This window comes from Adiantum capillus-veneris, chromosome 27, assembly GCF_014529385.1.
Source record: "Adiantum capillus-veneris isolate H3 chromosome 27, ASM1452938v2, whole genome shotgun sequence".
NCBI classification, from domain to species: domain Eukaryota; kingdom Viridiplantae; phylum Streptophyta; class Polypodiopsida; order Polypodiales; family Pteridaceae; genus Adiantum; species Adiantum capillus-veneris.
The window spans coordinates 96,024,685-96,036,782 of NC_140957.1; positions in this window are offsets into that span (position 1 = coordinate 96,024,685).

The window sequence follows — 12,098 nt, forward strand, 5'->3', positions numbered from 1 at the left end:
CTCAACTAGCCCATTGACTAGTTAGCTGAGGGTTTTTAAGGAGATATGGGAAAAGTCCCGTAACTCACACACGTCTATGTACAGTGAAATGGTAGGGATAGCCATAGTGTTTGGGTGAATTTGGTAGGGTGAGGTAGCTTACTATCGCAATTACAGAGAGCCGAAAAACGGCTATCAGTATCTACCCTTGTTGGCACTTTTACTCGTTGGCATGCATCACATCTTTCTACATATTCTTTGGCATCTACAAAAAGTGTTGGCCACCTACCATTAAAATTTCTCTAGTGGTGGTTTCTCTAGAAAATTAACCTCCAGCTAATCCAGCATGTGCTTGTTTTAGAGTGGATATAAATTTATCTTCATTTTCACAGAGACACAAATATTGATCCTTTCCTCTTTTATACAATTTTTTTCCAATAAGAGCATAGTCTCTTGCTGCAGTTTCAATATCTCTTTGGCGACGTTTACTCATATCCTTCGAAAATGTTTTGCTTGATAAGTAAGTTACTATATAGTTACTCCACCTAGGAACTAGTGATATTTGAAATAATGTCACATGAGATATGGTTTTTTGTTTCTGGCATTGAAGACATTTTTTTACAAATGAGTGAACATCACTCCTCATGGTTGGCAAAAATACTCCAAGTCTCATGATCCGTTGCATAGTTTGGTCTTCTACAAAGTGAAATCCTACTATGGTCATGTGTGCTTCATTTAGGTATTGGGTTTTGTCCTTATGATTAATACACAAAAGCAATATTCCATCTTGATTTCTTTTGTATAGCCTTCCAACTAGTAATTGATACATAGCCAGTTGCCCAATTAATCTTGGTGGAATAGGAAGTGATATTTGAGAATCCACTTGAGCTATGGTCATCGATGAAACCATATTTTCTGACCAACAGGGTATCATTTCCACAGAGAATAGATATGCATCCAGTAGATCATTGTCTACCCCTTTTGGTGGTTCTCCTGAAATAATTCTTGATAAATGATATAGTCTTTGGTGTGTGGTGCCTTTTATTACAACTTCACTGAATCAAATTCCAAAGGAATGATGAACCATCTCACTATTCTCCCTGTGTTGCATGGCTTGTTGTGCGCTCCTTGCCGCACTGTCGAAGCAAGGGACTTGCCAATACACCGTGTACGAGCCACAAATGGCTCCAAGCACACAACAAGCCTAAACTAGCAAGCTCAAGAAAACAAAGGGTGTGTCACTCACCGCTCTACGCTCGCCTTCGTGGTGGATTCCTCGCCGCGATGAAGAAGAAGCTGCAGTCGTGCCGCGCTCAACCGCTTCGCCGCCGTCGTGCCTTCGTAATTCTCGATCGCACACACACTCTCCCTCTCTCTCTCTCTCACACACACACACACAAGGAGGTGAAGAAGAAGAAGATGGAGATGGAGCAAGAGCACTCTTCAATTGCACAAATGAGAGAATGAGTAAAAATTAGGTTTAGTTGGCTTTTATAGGAGCTCACCCCATTCACACTTGGGCGCCCATGCTTAACCAACTAATCCCTTGAATGTCCAAGTTAAAGTGCACCTCTCATCGACGATCACTCTACCTTTCCCTATTGGTCCGACAAGCCCGGTACCTGACTCTACCAAATACATAATACGCGTCCATCGTAGGTGATGGGGTGTCCGTGTGCCGTGAGGGTTAACATGCCCCCCTTCCTGATGTAGATTCCGTCCTCGGAAGCTATTGAGTTGAAGCTGGATCGTCGAGGTGGAAGAGCATTTGAGATGAATGTCCTTAGCCTTCTTCAGTCACTGCAAAATCAAACAACATTGGCACAGTAATGGCATTCTCTTAAAAAGCATATGCAGTTTTAGGTAGACACATTGATTGGTCAAAGAATTTCAAACAATTTGTTAGCAATGAACATTAAATTGCAATGTAATCAAATGCATAAACAGATGTAAAGGTAGAAAATTAAACAAGTCTGGGGTCGCTAATTGGACGGTCGAAAAGCACTAGAGATCGAATATTAATACCATGGGTAAGCTTCTTAATTTTCTGTGGTCAATTAAGTTGTTTAATCGCGAGAGCCAAGTATTCATGTTCGAGGGCTGACTAGAGGCTATATCTAGAAAACCTTGTAGTTAAGCTACCATAAAAGGAATTTCTCATGAAATCATCGCCTGACTGATTACTTTTTCTTTGACCCCCCAAGGTCTTTTCACAGTGATTCAATTATGATGTGTGTGCTTATTTTGTATGCCTTGGGTTTTTTGCTTTTCAAGGAAAAGCGCCCACACTGGGAACCTCTAGGGCTCTAGTACCATAGGCAATACATGTGAGTGAAGTACCAAATCAAGCTGAGATTTCTCTTCCAGCTTAAAATTTTACATTGTGGCACTTTGATTTTTTGCTTGTTCATTTTCAGCATTTAAATTTTGTAACTTTGGGAGGTCATATAACACTGTTACATTCCCCAGGCTCATCACATTAGTAAACTCCCTTTATAATACTTACGCTAAAGGTCAATAGGGTTAAGCCCACTAGAAAGCCCTAGTACATTTCATACAATGCTGCCTAAATCGGATTAAGAACCTAAGTAACCATTGATTATTAGGAAGGCATTCCCCATGGTATTAAGAGAAGATTTCTAATACCTAGCTTGGTCAAACTAGCTTAGTCGGACTCCTTGATTTTTACACCTAAACAAGTGATTATGACAAAACACTACATTGAATTAAATGTTTGATACTAAGCCAATGCGCTGAATATTATGCTACCAATCACAATCAAAGCAGACAAACATGGATGCAAAAAAGATAAGGGCAATGCTAATGGACAAGAAACACCTGTTTGTGTTGATGGTCGCGCTTGATTTGAAGGTTCCATGAAGGTCCAAATCCTATCAATAGCAACACGCTCCTGTACACACTAGGAAACAAAAGGAATACCTCCAGGAGGCACATCAGTGGGAAAAGAGATCTTTGCTAATCACTCAACTCTAAAACAGAAACACTCCTATCGTACTAATCTTACCTACCCTCCATCACTCAAGTGATGAGGATCGAAGGTGTTTTATGGCATAGGTTTCTGTTTCACTGTACCAAATGTGACATGTGTAGGTCTGAGTCAATGTTTTGACTTTTATTGTGCATACTCGTTTGCGAATTGCTCTTGCTCTTTATTTTTTGTTTTTTTGTGAGTATAAAGATTTATATGTACATTCCCTAAGATTGGAATTGAGAGGTCAGGGAAAAAGGTTGAGAGGGAAACAAATGAATGATGACTGTCAGCAAACACTCCCCCCTTCCTTGGGTAGATCATACCGTTTGAAATGAGCTTGTCACCCTTTGAAACCAATTGTTCCAGTTGGTAATAGGTGAGGATTTTTGCCAGTAGTTTTCTATTACCCTAGGTGCCTTGTCAAGTTGCAAGGGTTGTAAGGTACTCTCCCAGGATCGAACTTGAAGTGGTTCATTAGGTGATTCTTGAACACTGGGAGGTGTGGATTCTTTTGTAGCTTCATTGAGGTCCACTACTATAGATGGAGGCTGTGTAGAAGCTTTTACCTCTATGGATGTATTACATGATGAGCTAGAATCTTCATGGGACTCCCCCCTTCCTGAGCTAGGTGGAACAAATCGTTCTTTCTTTGGTACCCAAACTAGCTCGGGAGCAGGTGTGTAGCATTCTGTGATTTTTTTCTTTCCACGATCATTGATTCGTTTTGGAGCTACGGGATTGGGCTCACTTGGGTCAGGTGATAGGTAAGAGCACAATCTACGTTTTGGCACCCAGATTTGATCATTTCCTTGATAGTAGCCTTGGGCTTCCAATAGTCGTTTAGGGATCCATCGCAACATTTTCTTACTTTTCTTGGAGCGAGTGGTACGTTTCTTACAAGGCTTCTGTTTTTTAGCACTAGCTATGGTCACTAAAGAAGCTTTAGGGACCCACTTGTATGTTTTCTTCGTTACATTAGGATGAGTCTTGTCGGAAGCGATATGCATTGCTTGTAGCATATTTAAGGGTATAGGCATTTCATCCCCCTCAGGTGTTACCCAGGTCGTCCCCCTATTTCCCCAAGTGTCTATGGTTGATGCTAGGTGGACCCAATCCACATTGTCTGATTCCGTCATACCCGGTAACACATCCATGTAAGGAGAATCTTGGCCAATGTCTGTATCCTTCTTACAAGTGTAACAATATTGTAGTGGGGCCGAGTGAACTGTGGTGTCAGAGCGATGATCAATAATGGTTTTACTCCCTAAGGGGTGTACCTTACCAGTCACCAAATCCACTCTAAGGACAGAGTCTTGGAATTGCAAATAGACATGATTTTTAGACCAATCGTGAACCATTTGTGCTTCCCTCATGAATGGTCGTCCTAAAATCATTTCATACGACATAAGGTGTTTAGAGAAATCCATTACAATGAACGTATGTCGTACCTTGTGTCCTAGAACTTTGATCTTAAGATCCTTGAGCATCCCCATAGGTTTGGCTATGGTACCATTTGCCATCTTTACCACAATGTTAGTAACACTGAGGCGGGGTTTTCCCATGGATTCCCAACAATCTTTTGTAACGATGCTAACTCCCGCACCACCATCAAGAATTCCCTTTATAATTAATCCCTTGGTAGTGATGGGTAGGGTCGCATTAGACTCGTCGCCTTCAAAATACTGGCCTAATTCGTTAATGGGTACCTCAATCACAGACTCGTGTCCATCTAAGTCAAGTGATTGCACATGATTTTCTTCATCAATCATAATCGAGTCAGGCCTATTTGGTTGCGCAAACTGCGGTAATCCCGTTCATAGCTCTCCGTTAAGGAATGCTCGAAGTGCAAGGAATAACTCAGGATCTCCATACAGCTTTGCTATGATCGTGGTTCGGACCTCAGAAGACATGAAGTCCACTAGTTTGGCAACATTCATTGGCGTTTTGCAGGGTGTAGGTCCTTGACTAGGAACTGGTGAGGATGGAATCTCATATTCCTCAATGGGATCAGGTATACCTTCGTTAAACATCCTTTCCAACAAGAAGGGTGTATGCTCACTTTCTGATGTCCTGTCCTCACTCCCTTCTGGGATGATACTAAATATGGCTAACGGTCTATGGTTCATGTGGGGTGGATGAACTTGCGTGGGAAACACTGTGTCATGAATTTTTACATGCATGGGTTCTGGTTCTAGTTTCCTTTGAGTCTCCTCCACTAAACCTCTTAGATGTTTCACCTGCTTAATCTCGTCTACAGGGTTTGGGTACGTCCCAATCTTCTTTTTACGATTCTTCCCTTTTTGCCCCTGCGATTTATCTTGGGGGTCGTGGATTGGATTTGGAAACACTTGTGGTGTTTTCAGAGGCTCTTTATGGTTTTCTCTTATTCGGTTTTCATTTGGTTCCATGTTACGGTTTTCTTTGTCGGTCTTTCCCTTTGTGGTATTGGTTCTAGTCTCCATTGTCTCGACTGAATCTGAATCATCCTCGAGGTCATTCATATACACGGGGTCATCTCCTGTTCCTATGTTTGTTTTGGAACTTGGCTTTGAATTTTCCGTATTCTGCGACTTCTTCCTTCGTGTCTTCTTTTTCTTTGCTTGGATAACTGACGCGGTATCTCTCTCTTCGAGGATATGTCCTGGCCCTTGAAGCATGGACCGTGTAATCGCATAAGCGGGTGCGACGGGTGGTATTGGCGATGTCACACTAGCAATTTCGACCAAATTCAGGGGTGTGATTTTAGGCGCATTTGGGTTATAGGGGCATTGGGAAATCAAGTGATCTATGCCACAACGATTACATGTGAGTATTGGCATTGCAGACGTGCTCCCTTGATTCATTTGCATCTGTGCAGCATTCTTTTGCAGCCTAATAGGGCACTCCGCTACTCGATGTGGTCCACCACACTCGTAGCATTGAAGAGGTGGCCTCCTAGCCTGGGTGTTGATATTTTGACCTCTGGATGCGAGAGCAGCAGCTTGATAAACCGGCTTGACTTGTCCCCAACAATCTTCCATGTAGTATATAGGACATTCTTCCAATGTATCAAGTCCGTAGGCAATACTAGTGTCTATTTCCTCCTCACAGCTATCTGGATAAGCATTTGATGGCTCGCAACCCACTTGGTTCATAGGGGCGACTCTTGGATGCGGGGGCTGCGGTCCTAGCACAGGAGGTGGTAACGGTGTAGCTTGTACAACATTTTGAGATCTAGGGACCATGTGTTGCGGTAGTTGCTCAACAGGTGGAGTAGGCATCAATACAGGAGCTCGAGGCGCATCCGTCCAGGCTACAGGTGGTCTATTTGCCATCATACGTTTGATCATTATACAATCCTTAGCTTGGTGACCATACCTACCACATGCGTTGCAAGTTCCATTAAATTTTACTCTAAACGTAGGGCACTCACTAGTGCTATGTGGACCTAAGCAAATGGAACACCATTGTTGCTCCCTTCTTGGATACATGTGACTATTTTGAGGGGGTCGATTATCCTTAAGAGACTCTTGGATTGCCTTGGTGAGGTCTGTCAAGAATGTCTCAAATACCTTTGGCTCATTGGCAATGGGCTTTGCAGTCATGGGTTCATACTCAATGGCTTGTGAGCTAGTGGATCTCGTGTCAGTAGACACCCTCATGCCTGCTATCATCAAGTTGTCCTCTAATTGGATTGCATTGGCAGTGACATCTTCCCAGGTTGTGATACCTCTAATCACTAGTCCATTATAGATTCCTTCATTCCTCAACCCTCGAATGAATCGATCAAGCAGTTGGTTATTGTTGAAGCGCTCATTTACAGGGCAGCGAGAGTTTAAGTGCTTTAGACGACTAATGAAGTCCCTTACTGACTCTCCTTCCTTACGTTCGGCCTTCTGTAGCTGAGATGCTACACCCCAAAGCACACCTTCTCGTATGTACTCCTTTAGAAACAACCTTCGAAGGGTAGGGTAGATTGTTTTCTCGTCCACCCTTAGGGTCCTATACCAATCTCCAGCCTTCCCACTTAATGTCAAGCTTAAGGCATTGCACTTATGTAGTTCGTTGCGTTCCCCTAAGGAATCACATACTTGTTCAAACACTTCAATGTGTTTTCTAGCATCTTCGTCCCCATTGAATTTTTGCGTGAGTTTGGCAATTTGTACTGCCTTACTTCTAGGCTCTCTATTAGATGCATGACGCATATTTTCCGCGATAGATCGACCTATGGTTTGAGCAAAAGCTGCCAAGTCACCTATGTGAGGAGGCAGGGCCGGTGGAGGTACTCTTGGAATCATATGTGGGAGAGGAACGGGTACCGGTCTTGGCATATGTGTAGATGATGTAGGATATGGAACATAACCGGGCATAGGTCCACTCGGATAAGAGCTAGGGAGCGGCACTCGAGGAGCATAAGCAAGTGGTACAATTGGAGGTGTGGGGGCCATGTGTGCATAAGGGGCTAGAGGCACATACGGTCGAGGCCCCATATTAGGTACTACGACACTAGGTAGTGGCACTGCGCTAACCGTAGATATCATCGGTACATTCTCTGTCAGGCTTATCCCTGGAGTGAGCACTGTGTTTTCCTTGATAGAGGGTTGAGCCAAGTTAAGGAAGCTAAAGTTTTCGCTCGGAGGCTCAGATTGCATAGAGACCCCAGGTGAAATGACGTAAGATGGGTCCATGGGACTCATTAGAGGAGTCTCCATTTGTGATAGAGTAGGCTGTTGAGCCTTGCTCGTATCCAGAAATCTCATGGGGCCAGTTGAGAGTATATTTACCCCTCGGTTTTGCCTTTCTGATTGAATAATGCCATGGATAACATTACAGATCATTTTCTGTTGATCTTCGATGCTCGTGGCACTAGAGGTGGATTGTACAATCTCTATCCATTCTACATGGTAGGCGTGGCCAGAGTGTAGATCCGTCAACACCTCAGTGTGGAGGTCGTATGTCCAATGATCATTAATGAACAATCCTTCTAGAGTCGACGTGTTAACGGTTTCTTGTGAGGTAGAAGCAATGTTGCTCCCCATGGTTTTACTTGTCACCAACGGTACTCTAGAGGGAACTTCTGAAGGAGGCAGCTCAACAGGGCCTTCTTGGTAAGAAGTTGGTAGGATATCCACATGGACACTCTTTGGGGGTGTGGGGTCCACGTGCGATGTGAAAGGAGATTCCACTTCCCCACCCCCTTCGTGTGCTTCATTTGCATCAGGTTCCGAGCGAGTAGCTCTACCTAATGTTTCCATGAAACGGCTAAACATACTAGTATTAGGCTGTGGAGCTTCGGGAGGTGCATGGCCTTCTCTCTCCGTGTTTTGGGTAGGGTATGCTTCCATGATTTCTGAGTCAGAGGAGGAATCACTAGCGGCTATTTTAGGGTCTTGGGTGGTGCTACCTTGTGTCCCCGCTGAGGGTCTAGAGCTTATCGTGGATGGGTAATGGGTGTCCGTATGAACAGAGGCACTACCAATGTGATCGTGCTAGTGCATGTGCTTTTGATACCCTAAGGTGTCAAAAAGCTGCTCTAGGAGGCCTTGTGACTAGTTTTTAGCGTGTTTTTTGTTTGTTTTTTTGCTATATTTTTTAGAGCGTGTCGTGGAATGGGCCGTGTGATAGCTCGAAACGAGCGTATCGGTCAGAGGGTCGTGCCGTGCTTTACAGCCCTCCGTTTGGTCACTCTATGCCCTCGGAATCCCTAAAACTGTCAATTTCCAGTAGGGAACTAGGCCCAAACTAGAAAGTCTAAGGGTGCAAGTGGGAAGAGAAAGGAGGAGAGTGGAGGACTTGTCCCACATGCTCTCATTCTCTCTTGAGGGAGTAGGGTATATATATAAGAGTGAGTCTAGTATATATCATAAGACTGAGGACTGAAGCTTGGGCTTGGGCTTGGGCTTGGGCTTGGGAAAACGATCCCGATCTATCTTTTATACAAACCACGTCCGTTTTAAGAGTCACGTTTTTTATTTTCGAAAAATTTCGCCGCCCGCTCACTCGCGTTTTTTTTATTTTCTTTTTTATTTTCTTTTTTTTTTTCAAATTTTTTGTGCAGAAAATACAGAAATTGAAAACGCAGGTATGCAGAAAATTGCAGAAATTGCAGGAAAAACGCAGAAATTGCAAGAAAAAACGCAGAAATTGCAGAAAATGCAGAAATTGAAAACGCCGAACTTGAAAATGCAGAAATTGCAGAAATTGAAAAAACGCAGACAATAGCAGAAATTGAAACTTGACAGCAATTGCAGAAAACGCAAAAAACAGAAATCTCCACACACTCCTTCCCTGCCTTTCCTATGATAGAAATTGCACCACAAGGAAGCGTAAAGTGCTAACCGAGCTTAGTGTAGGGCATATCCCCGGCAGCGGCGCCAAAAATGTGCGCTCCTTGCCGCACTGTCGAAGCAAGGGACTTGCCAATACACCGTGTACGAGCCACAAACGGCTCCAAGCACACAACAAGCCTAAACTAGCAAGCTCAAGAAAACAAAGGGTGTGTCACTCACCGCTCTACGCTCGCCTTCGTGGTGGATTCCTCGCCGCGATGAAGAAGAAGCTGCAGTCGTGCCGCGCTCAACCGCTTCGCCGCCGTCGTGCCTTCGTAATGCTCGATCGCACACACACTCTCCCTCTCTCTCTCTCTCTCACACACACACACACACAAGGAGGTGAAGAAGAAGAAGATGGAGATGGAGCAAGAGCACTCTTCAATTGCACAAATGAGAGAATGAGTAAAAATTAGGTTTAGTTGGCTTTTATAGGAGCTCACCCCATTCACACTTGGGCGCCCATGCTTAACCAACTAATCCCTTGAATGTCCAAGTTAAAGTGCGCCTCTCATCGACGATCACTCTACCTTTCCCTATTGGTCCGACAAGCCCGGTACCTGACTCTACCAAATACATAATACGCGTCCATCGTAGGTGATGGGGTGTCCGTGTGCCGTGAGGGTTAACACTTGTTGACCAAGTACAATAAAGCTTGGTGGTCTACAAAGAACACAAATTTGTTGGCTGATAGGTAATGTGTATACTTTTTAACGGCATAGATCATCCATTATCCTTCTCGTTTAGTCGCTGTATAATTCTTCTCTGCTACATTTAGTTGTCTACTAGCATAAGAAATGGGAAAATTAATGTTTTCGTCCCCTGGTTGAGCTAATATACACCCAATGGCAAATTTGGAAGCATCAACGTGTACATGGAATATGTTTTTCCAATATGGTGCCTTCATGGGCTGAAGTGAGAGCTTTTTTAAGCTTCATGAAGGATTATTCACACTCATAAGTCCATACAAAGAGTGTAATCAGGCCATACATGAGTTTTACAATTATAGCATACGTGTAAATGAATCGTCCATAATATCCAGAATGTCCCATGAAAGCCTGAACCCCTTTCATTGTTATTGGTCTAGGCAATTCAGCAATAACATAAATTTATCCATATTGGTTGCTATGCAGTTTTTAGACACTATATGTCAAGAATTTTTTATTGTCTACCCATAAAGGTGCACTTTTCAAGATTTAAACAAATCCTATAAAGTCTACATTGTTCGAATACATTTTTGAGATTTTCAAATTTATCAGCTTGGGTTGATGAATGTATGCATAAATCATCCATATAGACTTCCAAGAAATTCCTAAAATATCTTTAAAAGCATAGCTCGTTAATCTTTGAAAGGTGGTAGGAGCATTAGCTAACCCAAAAGAAATAACCCTATAGGAAAAAATACCCCATTCAATTGCAACTTGACAGTTTTATGTTGATCTTTGGGATCAACCAAAATTTGATTGTTCCCCAAAAATCCGTCTAAAAAGCTCTAATCTTCTTTTCCTGCAACTCATTTTAAAACATGCTCGGTGGATTGGAAGAGGGTAGGTATCTCTAATAGTAGCTGCATTCACTTTTTTGAGATTGACACATACTTTTAATTTTCCATGTTTCTTAGGTACCATCACAATTGGAGACACCCAATCTTTGTGTTCAATTTCATAAATGAATTCGGAATCCTTGAGATTCTCTATCTCTTCTTTGGTCGTTTTGGAAATGTTTCATTATAAGTATATGGTCATTGTCTACTTGGTTTTGCATCATCTCTCATAGGTATCGTATGTTGACAAATTTCTGGATCAACACTCTTGAGATCTTTATAAGACCAAGAAAAGATATCTTGGTATTATTTCAGTAAGCTTAGCAAAAGCTCTTCTTCTTCTTTAGTAAAGCCATTAGCAATGTAGGCAGGTCTAGGCTCTTCTCATGGTTTAGCTAAATCTAGTTTCTTTGCATTTTCAGGTCCTTCATATGACTCACCCTGTTTTCTTAGTTCCCTTACAGGTTGTTCTACTATGATCGTTTGGCCTTGGAGGGTATATTTGTTGTAATGGGATGGAGCACTCATTTCATCTTTACTCTCTTCCTCGGTTGTTTCCTTTTTAGTGGTATACACCTCCTTTAGAGTTTTCTTCAACTCTTGATATTTTTTCTTTCGTTCAACTCGTGTCATGGATGATTCATCATCCTGGTGCTTAGGATTTGATTGAATCTACTTTCTCATTTTCCTTGATGTTTTTGATGTTCCTTGCTTGCTGTCTAAAGGATATCTACCCGTGGCTTTGTCTTTAACACAATCATGTGCATCTATCTGCATCAAAAACTATGTTCTGCTGAAAATTGATGGCATAGGTCTAGATTTCAAATTTTTTGTTTCTCTTTTCCTTCTATATCATTTTTGTCTTCATGTTTTTTACCCTATCTCTCTCTATCTCTATCTCTACCTCTCTCTCTTTCTCTCTATCTCTCTCTCCAGCCTTTTCCTCTTTCTCTTTGTCTAACTTACACTATTTTGACACTACTCTAACAATTAAACATTTTTGCTCTCTCTACATTAAGACTTAATTGCAAATAACCATTAAATCATTCAGATTACTGTGTGTGTGTGTGTGTGTGTGTGTGTGTGTGTGTTAATCATCCACCAAGCAAACAACCAATCTCACATCAACACCTACGAACTAATCACACCCCAACAACAAGAATTATTACCGCGTGTTCACAACGAACGGGGGGAGAAAAGAAGGCTCTACTTTGCACAATATTTGTAAATCCCTACCAATGGAGGACGAATGCATAATCGATGCATCTTTTCTGTT